Source organism: Paralichthys olivaceus, chromosome 5, assembly GCF_024713975.1.
Source record: "Paralichthys olivaceus isolate ysfri-2021 chromosome 5, ASM2471397v2, whole genome shotgun sequence".
NCBI classification, from domain to species: domain Eukaryota; kingdom Metazoa; phylum Chordata; class Actinopteri; order Pleuronectiformes; family Paralichthyidae; genus Paralichthys; species Paralichthys olivaceus.
Genome location: NC_091097.1, coordinates 21,149,381 through 21,166,959, shown reverse-complemented (window position 1 = coordinate 21,166,959; position 17,579 = coordinate 21,149,381). Strand labels below are relative to the sequence as shown.

Below are 17,579 nucleotides of genomic sequence, written 5' to 3'. Positions count from 1 at the left end.
AACTATTTTGCTCCTTTTGATGGGATTGTTTATGCCATTCACATTCCAAGACTGTATATTATAATACTGCATTCACATTAGTCACCATAAATATGTGTTCTTGTACCTTTAAGAATTCAGACAAAGCCCTCACAACACAAACAACACAAGATATAACATTCACTAAACATGTGATAAACTTACAGAACAGGTCTTCCAGTTCGGAGGTTCTCCTGAAACCTCTTTAGGTTGAGGGGGGAATGCCACTAAGTGGGGCCCCTCAGCAGTACTTAGGAAATAAAATATGAGAAAATAGAAACACTGAAAAAAACTGGTGGCCTATTATGAAGGTCAGCTGCATCGAACCATTGCTATACTAACTTATATTTAAGGGAGGTCACAGGTTCCACATGAGTCTTTACTGTGGCTTTATGTTTATAGCTTCTTTAGCTTATTGTAATTCAATTCAATTCAATTTTATTTATATAGCGCCAATTCATAATTTACATTATCTCAAGGCACTTTACATTTAAAGGTCAAGACCTTAAAACAATATTAACATAGAGAAACCCAACAGTTCCCACAATGAGCAAGCACAGGCGACTGTGGAGAGGAAAAACTCCCTCATTAACAGGGAGAAACCTCTGGCAGAACCAGGCTCAATGTGGGCGGTCATCTGCCTCGACCGGTTGGGGTGAGGAAAGAAAAGTAAGGGGGGAGGAAAGGAGAGATGGGTGGAAAGCGGGGGAGAGAAGAGAGATGAGGTGGAGAGAGAGAGACCGGTAACAATTTGGCACCATCAAAATCAAGGCTAACCATAACAATAACAATGTATAGATCTACAACATGACTAGATATATTAATGAATTGCTGAGTTCTTGTAATAAATGCAGACAATGGTGATGGTGGTCGTTGTGGTCCTGTAGTCCCGGTGCCGGAGTTATCTGAAACGAGATAGAGAGAAGAGCCAGAGGGACTATGGGAGGACAAAGTGACACTTTGACATGATGACATGTTAAAACTAATAAATAAATAAATAAATGAGTGTGGGGGGGCAGAGAGACAGAGAGACAGAGGGAAGTGAAGAAGTGCTCAGTGCATGATGGGCGTTCCCCCAGCAGTCTAAACCTATAGCAGCACAACTAAGGGATGGTTCAGGACTCACCTGATCCAGCCCTAACTATAGGCTTTATCAAAAAGGAACGTTTTTAGTTTTACTTTAAATGCTGAGACAGTGTCTGCCTCCCGAACCCAGAGTGGGAGCTGGTTCCACAGGAGAGGAGCCTGATAGCTAAATGTTCTACCTCCTGCTCTACTCTTACAGACTCTTGGAACCACTAGAGAGCCTGTGTTTTGGGAACGAAGTGATCTACTTGGATAATAAGGTGTTATCAGCTCTTTGATATATGAGGGGGCGTGATTGTTGAGGGCTTTAAAAGTGAGGAGCAGGATCTTAAATTCTATTCTAAATTTTACCGGGAGCCAATGTAAGGAAGCTAAGACAGGAGTGATATGATCTCTCCTTCTAGTTCCTGTCAGCACTCGTGCTGCAGCATTTTGGACCAACTGGAGACTTTTAACAGTCTTCATGGAGCATCCTGCTAATAGAGAGTTACAGTAATCTAATCTAGAGGTTACAAACGCGTGGACTAGTTTTTCAGCATCCTGCTTAGACAGGATGTTTCTAATTTTTTTAATATTGCGCAGATGGAAGAAAGCCGTCCTAGACACTAGTTTAATATGGGCGTCAAATGACATGTCTTGGTCGAACAACACTCCAAGGTTCCTCACAGTGGAGCTGGAAGCCAGACTGACACCATCCAAAGTGACTATCTGGTCAGACAGTGTTTCTCTGAGATGTTTAGGGCCAATTACAACAACCTCAGTTTTGTCTGAGTTTAAAAGTAGAAAATTTTGGGTCATCCACGCCTTGATATCTTCGAGACATTCCTGAAGTTGAACTAGGCGATTAGATTCATCATGCTTCATGGAAATATACAATTGGGTGTCGTCTGCATAGCAGTGGAATTGTATGTGGTGCTGTCTGATAATGTTGCCTAAGGGGAGCATATATAGGGTGAAGAGTATTGGTCCAAGGACAGAACCTTGTGGAACTCCATGATTAACTTGCATGTGCATGGAGGAGTCATTGTTAACATTAACAAATTGGAATCTATCTGATAAATATGATTTAAACCAGTGTAGTGCTGTTCCTTTAATTCCTATATGTTGTTCTAATCTCTGTAGCAGAATCTTATGATCTATTGTGTCGAAGGCTGCACTAAGGTCCAACAAGACGAGGACAGAGACAAGTCCATCATCTGATGCCATAAGAAGGTCATTAGTGACTTTCAATAGTGCTGTTTCTGTGCTGTGATAGGTTCTAAATCCTGACTGAAATTTGTCCAATAAACCGTTACTATCTAAGTAACCACACAGCTGGTTAGCAACGGCTTTTTCTAGGATTTTGGAAATGAAGGGCAGGTTGGATATGGGTCTATAATTAGCTAAAACCTCTGGATCAAGCGTAGGCTTTTTAAGCAGAGGTTTAATAACGGCTACCTTAAAAGCCTGTGGTACGTAGCCGGTTAGCAAAGACATATTAATCTGATTTAAAATGGAACTGTCAATTAGGGGGAGCACTTCTTTAAAAAGTCTAGTTGGAACAGAGTCCAGCTGACAAGTAGTTGGTTTGGATGATGAAACTAACGAGGTCAGTTCAGGAAGATCAATAGAGTAAAATTTGTTTAGACATAAATCTGGTGCTATGGTTTCAGGACCAGACAATGAATCTGTGTTATTCACTGGGAGGAGGTCGTTGATTTTATCCCTGATGATTGTAATTTTATTAGCGAAGAAGCTCATGAAGTCATTGCTTCTTAGATCTAGAGGAATAGATGGGTCAGTGGAGGTGTGACTTTCTGTCAGCCTGGCTACAGTGCTGAAGAGGAACCTGGGGTTGTTCCTATTTTCTTCTATTAGTAATGAGTAATACGAGGTTTGGGCATTTCTAAGTGCTTTTTTGTAATTTATAAGGCTATTCTTCCAGGCTAGGTGGAAGTCTTGGCGATTGGTGGAGCGCCACTTCCTTTCTAGCTTCCGCGATGTCTGTTTTAGAACGCGCGTTTGGGAATTATACCACGGAGCTAATCTCCTCTGACTTACTCTCTTCTTTTTTAATGGGGCGACAGCTTCAAGTGCTGTTTTTAGTGAGGCTGCAGTACTATTTACAAAGTTATCAACTAGTGTGGGAGTAAGGTTGTGACAATCTTCTTGTATTGTACTGACACATGGCTGAGAGGGAAGTGAGGAGGGGAGCAGTTCTTTAAATTTGTGAACAGTTTTGTCAGATAAACATCGACTGTAATAGACTTTCCGTCCAGAATTGACGTAATTAACAATTCTGAATTCAAATGTAAGTAAAAAATGGTCAGACAGAAGCGGGTTCTGTTGGAATATTGTTACATTTTCTATGTCAATGCCATATGTCAGGACAAGATCAAGAGTGTGATTCAGGCAGTGGGTCGGTTGATTCACATGTTGAGTGAAACCAATCGAGTCTATTATTGATTTAAATGCTGAACTAAAGCTGTCATTGGCAACATCTACATGAATATTGAAATCACCGGCTATAATGATTTGATCTGTTTTAAGGACTAGTTCTGATAAAAATTCAGAGAATTCAGATAGGAATTCAGAGTAAGGGGCGGGTGGACGATAAATGATGACTATATTAATTGGTTTATGTGACGTCAGGCTTGGGTGGACGAGGCTGGTTCTAAGATTTTCGAAAGAGTTATAACTCTCTTTTGGTCGGGGGTTGATAGATAGATCAGATTTAAAGATTGCTGCAACCCCTCCACCTCTGCCTGTGTTCCGAGGAATGTGAGTATTAGAGTGGGTTGGGGGCGTCGCTTCATTTAAACCTACATATTCTCCGTCTTGTAGCCAAGTTTCGGTTAAGCATAATAAATCTATTTGATGATCAGTAATGAGATCATTTATAAGTAAAGATTTTGAATTTAGTGACCTGATATTTAATAAAGCGCATTTTATAGTTGTGTTTTCAGCTGATGTTTTGGCTGTGTTAATTTTGACTAAGTTTGAGTGTATCACCCCTCTCCTGTGTACTTTTGATTTAAAGAAATTAGGTGGTCGGGTGGCAGACACAGTTTCTATAGGACATTGTGATGGTGACTGTTTGAATAGAAGCGCAGAGAAGCGTGTAGGACTGCGACTCTGCCTCCTGGTCTCAACTCTGGATTGTCACGGTGTGGACTTTCTAACAAACGTCGTCATGTTTCTAGATATGAGAGCTGCTCCATCCCAAGTGGGATGAATACAGTCTCTCCTAATCAGACCAGGTTTCCCCCAAAAAGTTTTCCAATTGTTAACGAAGCCCACGTTGTTATCTGGACACCACCTCGACAGCCAGCGGTGAAAGGATGACGTGCGGCTAAACGTGTCATCGCTGGAAACATTAGGCAGGGGTCCAGAGAAAATTACGGAGTCCGACATTGTTTTTGCATATGTACACACCGAATCAATATTGATTTTTGTGATCTCCGACTGACGTAGTCGGAGGTCATTACTGCCGACGTGAATAATAATCTTACTGTACTTACGCTTACCCTTAGCCAGCAGTTTTAAATAGGACTCTACGTCGCCCGCTCTGGCCCCGGGAATACATTTAACTGTGGTCGCTGGTGTCGCTAACTTCACGTTCCTTAGAATAGAGTCGCCAATAACCAGAGTTTGTTGCTCAGCGGGTGTGTCGCTGAGTGGGGAAAATTTATTTGACACGTGAACGGGTTGGTGGTGAACCTGGGGCTTCGGTTTAGGGCTACGCTTCTTGTTTCGCACAGTCACCCAACCCACCTGTCCTCCCGGCTGCTCGGGAGCTGCTGGGGGGGCTGGAGAAGCTACAGCTATGTGGCTCGCACCGGCTACTGGGGACTGGCTAGCTACATCTCTACACGATCTACTCTCCATGGTGCAGAGCCGCGACTCTAAAAGGCTCATCCTCGCCTCCATCCTGGCAAATAAGCTACATTTAACACATGTGTCGTTATCGCTAAAGGAGGCAGAAGAGTGACTGAACATCAAACACACTGAGCAGGAGAGAGCAGGGGAGTGAGAGGGAGAAGCCATCGTTAGCTGCTAATGCTAAATTGCTTTAGCTAACGGGTAGTGTGTGGCTCACAGTGGTTTTATCAACGAGTCGCTGATACAAGGGGGTGTATGAGCGACAAGTCAAGATAGCACAACTATGAAAGCAACTTAGAATTAGCGTAAATGATTAGGATGTGAAAGGGTACAGTGAGAGACGAAGAGGAGAAGAGACCGATACAACACACAGTAGCTAACACCGGAAGTGACACAATACGCTCACCGCAATACGTCAGCACGTCAGATCGTCAGAATTTTTGTAACATTAAATTAAGGTATTGATTGCTTAAGAACCATTAACTTACAGGTGGAGATAGAATAACATATCTCTATGAGGGAGGGGCGGAGAAAGTTACTCATCCATTATTATGGCATCCTGGCTGGCTGGCCTCCGGAACACCTTCAACTTCTCGCGTGCGCTCTCCTGACAGTTATGCACGTTCCCTGCTCGCTGAGTCCCTGCTGTACTCCACGGTAGAAGTTTGTTGATGGACTCCACGGTGATGTCTTTGGATCTTCTTAACGATAGCGGACCCACTGTGAATCCACGTCTCTTTAAATCCTCCGCGGCATCCTCGGCGTTGCTGTACGTCACCGTGCCTGAATCGAAGTGCACGCGCATCCTCGTCAGCGGAGTTTGGAAGCGGATCCTTTTTTCTTGAGCGCTTTTTTGATGGGAGTGTACTCTTTCCTCCTCTGCTGTACATTCTCGGCGTAATCGTGGTCAAAGTACACTCACTTTTCTTGAACACAGATGGGTTTCTTCCACGCAGCATGGAGGATTTTCTCCTTAATATTAAACTGTAGGAACCGTAGCACTGTAGAGCGCGGGGGCGCGCCCGCAGGTGGCTGTGGGCCGAGCGACCTGTGTGCTCTCTCGATTCCCAAACTCCCCTCTCCGCGGAGGCCCACGTTGTCCCCCAGTTCAGTCAGAATCATATGTTCCACATACCGTAGCATAGAAGAGCCCTCTGCGTTTTCGGGGATGCCATAAATCCTTATGTTGTTACGCCGTGAGTGCCCTTCCAAGTCCGTTATCTTCTCCTGGAGAGACTTTTGATTGTCAAGCAGTTGAATAAGAGTGTCTTTAACGCCAATGTCCCATTTCTCCTTCCCTGTCAAGTTCTTCTCAATTTCTCCCAGTCGTTCCGCCACCTCCTCTATTTTGCCAGTAGCGGCACTCACTTGTTGGTTGATTTCGGTGGTCAGCTCGTCCAGTTGCATTTTCATGTCTTCTTTAAGACTTGTTCTTACTTGCGACAGTTCTTTTTCATTTCTGATTTAAGATCCCGCATTCCGGCGGCTACCACCTCACTCACCACTCTCCTCAGGTAGCTGAGTGTGGCAGGTGCAGTCTCATCCTCCGTGTCAGGAGCTCCTTTCTATGCTGCCATTCTAGTTGCCGGGCCACCGGAAGTCCGAATTTTTCCAACCTCTACACTGTCAAGAACTCCATATCCTTCAACTTTGCTAGCTATTGATGTGGTAATTTTGGTTATAGTTATTTATTTAATTATTAATCAGAGTTCCAAATTTGTAGTCATTAAGACTTATTTCTTAAATTGGCTATCTTTTCCCTTCCTTTGAAGGGTGGTGCCCCGATTTATCCTTTATCAGTTTAATATTAATATTTTTAATATTAATATTTAATATTTCTCTGATAGCCACATTTATTGAATGCCCAAAAGCACACCATTTAATGGTGCCCCGCATGAAGGAAAGTACATAATCGTACCCCGCGCAAGGGAAAGTACATAATCACAACATTTTTGGTGCTCTGTGTGAGGCAAAGTCATGAATAATAACATTATTTTGACTCCTCGTGGAGCACAGCACAACAGTCAACGTTATTTAAGTGATCGCTGCTGATGACGGGCTCTCCATCTCCTCTTTAGTCGCATCCATTTTTTTCGCATAAATATTGATTTATCCTCACCCAAAAGGCAGAGCATATTCTCCAGTCCCTGCAAAGGCTTTGTTCTCACATGTGAACTGGTCCACGCACCTCTCCAGCCAGCCACGTCAGATGAAGATTCAGAGAGACTGCATGGAGAGGACACTGTGATGGGAGAATCTCCAAGAGTAGTCACACCACTGGGGCTGTGAGGTGGCCACTTTTCCTCCTGTGGATGACTGCTCTTCAGGGTAGGACAATTTCTCTTCCAGGAGTCTTTGGAGCTATTATATATGGATTGTTGGACAGAGCTGGAATTAGTGATACTGTGGCTTAATTGTTAATTTCTTCTTTGTTCCACAGGCACAGCAGCAGTGCAGCACGGCTAATCTCCAATTGGGACATGATGTTGCAACTTATCACCTAACTAATACTATTTCCAATAATGTGACTATGAAATAATTCAGAAAAGAAAGGAGTACGCGGGAATTAAGAAAGTTTTAAAAGAGAGAGGAATCTGTTTCGAGACACCTATGGCCAGAATGAGGATACACTGGGACACCGGCCCATGGCCATGGCAACAGGTAGGAAACAAAGAGGACACCGCAATACAAGCAAAACATAAACTACAGAAATAACGAGGAATGGACAAATAAAGTATGTAAGTGCATCTAAATGAATAAGTAAGTGAAAGACAACACATGTTAGACACTAAGAGATTGTATATAGGTCTTCAGTCTTCACTGTTAGGACTGATCGGACGCTGTATGTGTGAGCTATAATGATCACTTTGTTCCCAAAACACAGGCTCTCTAGTGGTTCCAAAAGTCTGTAAGAGTAGAGCAGGAGGTAGAACATTTAGCTATCAGGCTCCTCTCCTATGGAACCAGCTCCCAATCTGGGTTCGGGAGGCAGACACTGTCCCAGCATTTAAAGTAAAACTAAAAACCTTCCTCTTTGACAAAGCCTATAGTTAGGGCTGGATCAGGTGAGTCCTGAACCATCCCTTAGTTGTGCTGCTATAGGTTTAAACTGCTGGGGGAACTCCCATTATGCACTGAGCACTTCATCACCTCCCTCTGTCCCCCCCACACCTGTTTATTTATTTATTTATTTATTTTAACATGTCATCATGTCAAAGGTTCACTTTGTCCTCCCATAGTCCCTCTGGCTCTTCTCTCTCTCTCGTTTCAGATAACTCTGGCACCGGGACTGCAGGATAACAACGACTACCATCACCATTGTTATCATTAATTACAATAACTCAGTAATTGATTAATATATATAATCCTGTTGTAGATCACTACATTGTTATTGTTATAGTCAGCCCTGATACTGATGGTGCCCAATTGTTCCCGGTCACTCTCTCTCCACCTCATCTCTCTCTTCTCTCCCCCGCTTTCCACCCATCTCTCCTTTCCTCCCCCCTTACTTTTCTTTCCTCACCCCAACCGGTCGAGGCAGATGACCGCCCACATTGAGCCTGGTTCTGCCAGAGGTTTCTCCCTGTTAATGAGGGAGTTTTTCCTCCCCACAGTGCTTACTCATTGTGGGAACGGTTGGGTTTCTCTACGTTAATATTGTTTTAAGGTCTTGACTTTTAAATGTAAAGTGCCTTGAGATAATGTAAATTATGAATTGGCGCTATATAAAAAAAATTGAATTGAATTTAATTAATGAGACAGATGCTCAAGAGAATCTGGATAACAAGAATGGACCTCACTAAGGAGGGGCCCCCATATTTCATCTGAATTTCCCCTCAACCCACGGGGGAAACGTGGGGGGCAAGTGCCTACTGTTGTATTCTTAGTTCAATTTTTTTTTTATTGCTGAGTGTCTCAATGTTCTTTTGGCTATTGTTTGTTCTCATGGTATATAATATATATATATCATGGAGTATAATGCCATTTTCCAAAGCTATAAATGAACAGCATATCGTTAGTGTTGTTAAATGTTAATGGGTTAAATAATCCAATTAAAAGGACTAAGATAATTTTGAAAATGAGAAAACTTAAGGCTCAAGTTATCTTCATGCAGGAAACACACCTTTCCCAGGAAGAGCATGAAAAGCTGAAGAAATTTGGTTTTAGAAACACCTATTACAGTACTTGTAAACAAAGGAACAAAAGAGGTGTGGCAATACTTATACAAAACTCAACTAAATTTGAATGTCTAAAAGAAATCAAGGATACAGAAGGACAATATATTATAGTGAAGGGGAAACTAGAGGAAGAGATGGTTACGTTAATTAATGTATATGCCCCTCCAGAGAGTACTAAACAATTCTTTAAATCATTATTCCCAGTCATGGCCTTAAAATCTGAAGGTATAGTGATATGTGCTGGTGATTTTAATATGATAATGGATCATAGGGTAGACACAACAAGTATAAAAAGAAATAAGACACATATATCTAAATTTGTAAACATGTTGTTGAAGGAACATGGACTGGTTGATGTATGGCGTGAACTGCATCCGAAGGAAAAAGACTATACACATTACTCTACTTTATATAACACCCCTCGCCCGGGGAGTAACTCAATGTAGAACCGCCACTGCCCTTAAGGAAGGTAGATTGCCACCCTCATGTAATGAAGCAATCATATCTGTAAACCCCAAGGAGGGTAAAGACACAGAATATTGTAACAATTACAGACCCATTTCTATGCTCAATGTAGATTACAACATATACACATCCATTATAGCAAGGAGATATCAGAATTTCATGACAGAATTAATTGACGAGGACCAAACTGGATTTACTACAGGACGACAAACATTAGCTAACATAAGAAGGACCCTGCAAATAGTAAACTCGATACAAATGAAGGAAACTAAGGCTATATTGCTGAGTCTTGATGGCGAAAAGGCTTTCGATGGTGTAAATTGGATATTTGTATATTTAACATTAGAATGTTTTGGATTTAACAAAGAAGCCATTAAATGCATCAATACAATATACCAGAATCCTATAGCTAGAATAAAAATTAATGGTAGTCTAACAAAAAGCATAAAGCTACAGAGGGGAACACGCCAAGGATGTTGCCTGTCCCCTCTCCTCTTTGCAGGCTATAAGACAGTGTGAGGAAATAAAGGGAATACATATTAAAAAACAAAAACATGTAATAAGTCTGTTTGCAGACGATGTAATAATATATTTAGAAAGACCTGATACAAGCCTAACACATTTAAGTATATAAGGATATACAGAGACCACTCATTATATAAAACAAATGTGAATAAAACACAGATTCTGGCTTTTAATTATACCCCTTCCCAAGAAATTACAAATGCTTATAAATGGAAATGGAACTCAGAAAGCATAAAATATCTTGGGGTAACCCTAACAAAACAGATAAACCATCTTCAGAAGATAATTCCAGCCATGTTTTCATTGTGATCAGATTCATATACAAATTAAGAGGATATTGAGAAATGGTCGACCATATCACTGGAGTTCAGTTCAAAGATTGACATTATTAAAATGAACATTTTCCTGATGCTGTTGTATTTCTTCCAATCCCTTACTGTCAAGATACCGTTAGAAAGATTTAAAACCTGGGACAAAATGATATCGCGGTTCATTTGGAGTGGTAAAAAACCAAGAATAAAATATAGCACGCTACAACTGGCTAAGAATCGGGGGGGTATGGCACTCCCAAATTTAAAGGATTATTATGAGGCAGCACAACTTGGTCAAGTGGTGTGACAAGCATTATAACTCCAAATGGAAAGAGATTGAGATGAGGGTGGCTAGCAAACCAGTGCAATCCCTTTTGGGCAACATTACATTGATAAAAACTACTAAAAGGTTCAATAGATCCAATAACCTCCCACACACTGACTATCTGGGCTGATTTCAATAAAAGGCATAGATTGGAAAAGAAAGTGAGATTGTTGGGCTGGATTGCATATGATGAAAGATTCAAGCCAAACTTGAGTGACCTGACATACAGGAACTGGGAGAGGAAGGGAATCACTGCCATGTGTACAATACTAAAGAATGGAAACAACATGTCTTTTCAGGACCTTAGAGAAATGTATGGATTAAAAAATTAGGATTTTTTTTAGATAACTACAGCTAAGGGATTATATTATAAGGGAAATAGGGAGCGCAAAAATATTAAACGGAGTGATAGATGTACAAATGCAAGTATATAATGGGTCAAAAATCAAGGTGGTATCTGTGTTATATAAAAACCTCAGAGACTGTACGAGTGCTTCAACTGATTACATTAGGGCTAGATGGGAGACAGAGCTGGTCCTGCAGTCAGGCCCCCAGTTCAGCCAGGCAGGGCCTCACAACCAGACACAGGTTAGGTACTAACTATAGGTTAGAGAGCAATTCAGAGGAACTTTATCAATACCTGTATCAAGAAAGATACTTATTAATGGAGGAGGTCGTAATTCATGATTACTCAGAGTAGTGAACCTGACTGAGTATAGAGACGTTTACATTGGTAGAAACCTCCCGTTTGGCACGAAGAAATTCTTCTTTCATTAAATTGTAAAAACTGTGCATGATTGATTTCTTCTGTGGTTGATTAAAGAATCAGTGGTGTCAGTGATAGTGCTGTGCTTTAGAGTTCTGGGAAACACCACAGAGCAACTACAGGTTACAGATATTATTCATCTTTGGTTCATCATGTTCAGGAGGACAATATTAAGATCAGGACAGAGATTATACAAGGCTGGGTTAGGCATAAATGTGTGTGGTAAAGTATATGAGTTGCTTATGGACGAGGCAGTTATGTGATCCTGTAAGATAACTATAGAATAGATTTTTTTATTTGTATCTGAAAGAACATAGTTCCAAAGAAATCAGGTGGAATCATGACAGTGGATGTATAGTATATAGTATATAGAAGCATAGGAAGTGTCCATCTCTCCATTTACCTCAAAATCACAGTGAAAAAATATCACAACAAAACAGCTTCTAAATAAAAGTATTAGATTCTTGTGTAACCCAGGTTAAAAATCTGTATTAAAAACAATAAATTAGTTGATTGAATGAAGAAAAGTGAAATTCATGGTGGATAAATCAATTCATTAAATACTACGTTTTGGTTAATAATAAAAAACAGATGTTTATCTAAAAGGAGAGATAGAACCATAATAAAATAATTTATAGAGAGTTTTAGTTTGAAGGAGACGGGTTGGAGACGGTCTGTCACCCAATCAGAAAAGAAGCCCCGCCCATTGAGCTGATCGGAGCAGGTTCACTTCCTCTGAAGTTGCCGGGAAGAGAGAGAGCAAGGCGCATTAAACAGACACTCACCATAGGAAGATAAAACAAGAAAAGTGGATCAGACTCGGAAAAGCTGCCGAAGAAATCTCCCGGGACGACCAGGACCTGTGTGAGCACAGTCGGAGGAACCTCTCGGGAAGAGAAACGCATCGGTGAGCGGCCGTCTTGATTTGCTAAAGGCTAATAGCTAATGCAACGAGTTAAACCGTTAGCATAGGAGCTAACATCGGATCACTAGCTCCGGTGCTGATTGGCGCGAGAGAGACACACTACGACACACCACACATTAATGCTGAAGCCCTGATCCGACATTTTAAAGGTGCATTGTGAGACATTTGTTTGCTCCTTTGTTGCACATAGAGCTGTATTATGTGTGTGTTTAGCACCTTATTTGTGCATTCTAAGCTCATCCAGCCATATTTTATTAGCTGTGCACATTACATGTTTTTCTTTCTAGATGATTGATATTGTTTTATGTGCTAATTACGATGTAAAGAGCACAGGATATTTTGATACTGTTGATTTGGAGTGAGGAAGATTATTTCAATAACATCATGTGATATTTTGAGTGTTGCTTATTTTATTACTGAACATTGTGATAGCATGTTGCAACAGTAATTGAGTAAAATTGTTATTCTCTATTAGGCCTGGGACGATAACAAATTTTGCTGGACGATATATTGTCCCACGAATTATTGCCGATAAACGATATTATTGTCAACATGATAATATATCATAATAATGCACACCCTTTCAAATACAATAAACTTATAATAAATAAAATGGCTTATCAAGTCTCGATTAACAAAATTGCACTTCAATAAATATTGAACATTTAGGCCGTTTGTGACATGTATTTTCTCGCAGGCAATTCGTTCTGTCTGTCAAACGTTTGCAGCATCTCTCTCAATGCTGGTTTTTCAACTGTACTAAAGGGCAGCATTTCTTTTGCGATGCAGCGAACTACCATTTTTGCTCCATTTATATTTACTTTGTCGACCAAACGCCTCAGTGAGTGTTGACTTTCGGGACGAAGGCTCTGCATCTTGAGGTGCACTTTTTTTTCCCCAGCTGGGAACACTGGGTTGGGTGGTTGTGCTTTAGGTGGGCATGCAACTTTGTTGTGTTGCTTTTTTTTGTTGACACCACTTTTGAACTGGCTCGTCCGTGTTGATGGGCTCACCTTGCTCATTCGGTGAGCAGATGTGGTAGAAATAATTTTTTTTGTACAATGTTTATTTTTTTTAGTACATCAGTTTGGCTGAAATCTGTGGTGCTTCCACCTGCTGAACACAGAATAAACTATAAGTACCAGTCTTGGCTGCTTAACACAGCTCATATTACATGTGTAAAAATTATTGTAGGCTATTGTATTGTACAGTATCTGTAAATAATCGTGTTTCTCCTCTGTTCCTTAATATCTACAGATATGACAATGATTTCAGCATAAAACATCCTTTAACATGACTTTTTTCATTTCATTACATGAAGCACTGCAACACCTGATGTCCTCTGAATCCACTGTGGCAGCAGCAACAAGGTGGAGATCGGCAGCTTCAGGCTGGTCAACATGTTAATAATATTGAGTCAATTTCTATAATGAATGAACACTGTTAGCACAACAATGTTCATCTTTTACTTTCTGATTTGATAAACTTTAGATAAAAAGTCTTTTCTTTTTTGCCATAAGAGACAGAACACGGTCAGCACAGCTGTGTCCCTCAGGTTCGTCCGTCCCTAATAAAATGACAGGAAACATAAAAGTATGGCATTATTGCCGAGATAAGTGTTACTTTCAAACAAAGTCTATGTCCTTATATTCTGTGGATATTCAACTATGTATTTGAATATGGTTTGGGATTAAACAGTGTACTACAATGAATGTGCAGTATGGAGTTCTTTCACATTAAAAGTATTGCATTTATAATGTAATGCATCATGTGCAATCATTTGCTTTAATTGTTAGTAAGTTATGAAAACAGGTCTATACCTGGTAGGTAAACTGTTCATTCATAAATAAAGTCCAGCTCAACAAGTTTCACACTGCAGCAGCTGCACTAACGTTATTTCTGAACCAATAATCTAATAAAACATTATTACTGAAGTTACCCACAGTAACGTAGTCAAGCCAAATAGGTTGGGGAGCTGAACAACTTTACATAACGTTAAATATCTAACTTGGTGGAGCTCATTCACTAAACACACAGTCGCCTTCAGTTTAAAAGATTTATCACCGTAAACTCTAACGCTCCTCTCTCCGCTGTGTGAACTGCTTCATGTCGGTTTAATAACCCCCGTCACTCCCGTTAGCATTGCCATTACTGCTGGTATGTTGCCTGGAGGTTAGCGGAGCTAAGCTAACCAGCCAGGTACAGAGACAATGATACCTGCTCATCACTACTGACACGTAAATAAAAGGCAGTACTTTACACACCACAGACACTTCTCCGTCAGGACAATCAGCCGAACAAAACTCCTCCCCAGACCCGGTCGCGTTCGGTGACGGGAATTAGCCTGTTAGCTCAGGTGAAGCCGAGCAGACCACAGGCTAACCGCCAGAGTGACGAGCTAATGGTGACGTCACGTGTCAATCAAGTGATAATTATTCACAATTTCAAACCTCTGTATTACCCCCCCCCCCCCCGAGTTGTTACGAAGGAAGAACTTACTGATTGAGTCTAAAACCGTATTTTGAACCAGGCTGTAAACAGGTTTAATTCTGCTCTAAAGTCTGGCGTTTTAACATGGGAGTCAATTCCCATTGACTCCCTCTTGGAGCCAGCCTCAAGTGGCCACCCAGTGAACTGCAGTTTTTTGCACTTCCGCATTGGCCTCAGCGCTCAGCCCTGGATGTTGCCGCTTGGTGTGGAGCCAATGCTAGTGGCCCTGCCTCCACCCACAGAGACAAAGAGACTGGATGACTGCCAAGAGGGTTCATTCCGCTATGGAACAAACGCCCCCAGGTGCTGAGACCGAGCACAGAGTGAACCCTCTTGTCATTCAGCCTGCTTGGAGGTGAGAGAAGAGGAAAACAAACGCGCATGCACATGGCAATAAATCGAGGCCGGAAAAATTATCAAGTTCATTTTAATTTATCGTGTGATTAATTGATTTATTGATTATTGGCCCAGGCCTATTCTCTATTGATAAAGAGTTTATGTAGATTTAACATGATTAATGTACTATAATTCATTTTTTGAGATTTGAGAAAATTAAGATGAATGCTCTGATCCAACTTATCGTAGGTCAGGTTTTTTGATGGACCCATTGAGAGTTTGACCTACCTGGATGTTGGAGCCAGTCAAAGTTTGATGGCGAGCCAGACCCCGGAGGATACTTAGAGATACTACGCCGTGGAACCTGAATCCTTTTACACTTCACATACACACACACACCATCCACGCAACAGTGCGGTGGGACTGATTTTCCACCTTCACGGTGTTGACTGAACAGTGACTGAAAACAGGTGAGCTGAACTTTAGAAAAAACGCAGCTGCAAAACTTTATTTTATTTTTTATTTTCTATATATAAGAGTTGTGATAATTTGTGTGATTGATGTTTTTATTCATCCTTCCCATCCTGTAATAAATAGGGAAGTGTATACTCCTGCGTCATCGTTTGATCAATCCTGGGCTCCATAGTCGATCTTAGAACTTCTGATTTCACTGGTTATTGAACCTAGTTACTATTTTTCAGTACTATTCTCTTTTCCTCTCAGAAGGGTTACACTTGTTTAGTTTTATTTCATAATACATGATAATATTGGATCATTCATTTGTATTTATCAGCATGTAAGCTTGTTGCAGTGTCTCAAACCCAGTTTTTCATCAATGTCACAGAAGAACAACAATGAAATGGACGGCTACACACCAGAATTGTATGGACCTGAGGGCAGAAAGTGACCTTACTTTGGAGGAGATGGACGACAAAGAGTTGGACATGGTCTGGGCAGTGGTCAACAAACTGTCAGAGGACACAAATAACCATCCACTTCCTCAAGATGTCCCTGCTCAGGAATGGCATGACTTGTTCAACTGGACTGGTTCTGATGAGGACCCCCCCCCCAATAGCATCACCTCTCAGCTTGGAGCAGCATCCTCCTGAAACCCAATGGTGAACTGGCTGCTGCCATAAACCACCAACAAGTGTCCTGCAGTCAGGCCCTGTGTTCAGCCAGGCAGGACCTCACATCCAGACACAGGTAAGGTACTAACTATAGGTTAGAGAGTGATTCAGAGGAACTTTATCAATACCTGTATCAAGAAAGATACTTATTAATGGAGGAGGGGGTAATTCATGAGTACTCAGAGTAGTGAACCTGACCGAGTATAGAAACGTTTACATTGGTAGAAACCTCCCGTTTGGCACAAAGAAATTCTTCTTTCATTAAATTGTAAAAACTGTGCATGATTGATTTCTTCTGTGGTTGATTAAAGAATCAGTGGTGTCAGTGATAGTGCTGTGCTTTAGAGTTCTGGGAAACACCACAGAGCAACTACAGGTTACAGATATTATTCATCTTTGGTTCATCATGTTCAGGAGGACAATATTAAGATCAGGACAGAGATTATACAAGGCTGGGTTAGGTATAAATGTGTGTGGTGGTGGTTTTAACTATCTGACACCAAGGGGACAGATGACACAGATGATGCAGGTTGTCTTATCTCTTATTTTGTGTCTGTTCTTGTCTCCAGTTCAGCAATGTGCCAGCAGTGAAGCTGACCAAACACCTGGAGGTGAGGCTGGCTCCTGTTGGATTATTGTAAGTATCACACACATTAATGCAAACACACACACACCTACCTCTGAGCCTCCGTTTGTATCTGTCTTCTAATGTGTCTGATTGTGTTCATGTAGCAAAGGAAAGGTGATTTACAGGGCTTCAGGAGACAGAGTTCCTTCTCCCTGTCCAGACACAGGAGGCTCTGGAAGAGATGGCAGCTGACATTGTCGCTGCTGTCCAGACACAGGAGGCTCTGGAAGAGATGGCAGCTGACACTGTTGCTGCTGTCCAGACACAGGTGGCTCTGGAAGAGATGGCAGCTGACACTGTCGCTGCTGTCCAGACACAGGAGGCTCTGGAAGAGATGGCAGCTGCCGTTGCTGTCGAGGCACAGGAGGCTCAGAAGAAGATGGCAATGGAATTGAATGCTGCAAGAAAAAGCTCTCTGTCAGCTCTCCTGTTTTCTACTATGGATTATCCAATGCATCTAGTTGAGGACAATCTTCTTCTCCAAAATTCAGTTAAAATAAAAAAAAAAAAGATTACAATGGTACTTCAAGCTCCT

At 41.4% G+C, this 17,579-nt stretch overlaps 2 long non-coding RNA genes across 2 annotated transcripts in view; one reads left to right on the top strand and one right to left on the bottom strand.

Moving 5' to 3' along the window:
• Window positions 1-439: 439 nt before the first annotated feature.
• On the bottom strand, window positions 440-5,400 carry LOC138407675 (uncharacterized). The gene is made up of 2 exons (XR_011241000.1): window positions 1,145-5,400; window positions 440-923 (listed from the first exon to the last, which is right to left on the bottom strand). It is a non-coding gene; the product is annotated as an uncharacterized lncRNA (long non-coding RNA).
• A 10,610-nt stretch (window positions 5,401-16,010) lies between these two features.
• LOC138407816 (uncharacterized) overlaps window positions 16,011-17,579 on the top strand; it is a 33,331-nt gene continuing 31,762 nt past the window's right edge. Inside the window, exon 1 of the long non-coding RNA XR_011241135.1 lies at window positions 16,011-16,492. This is a non-coding gene — a long non-coding RNA (uncharacterized lncRNA). The remainder of the gene's footprint in view (window positions 16,493-17,579) is intronic.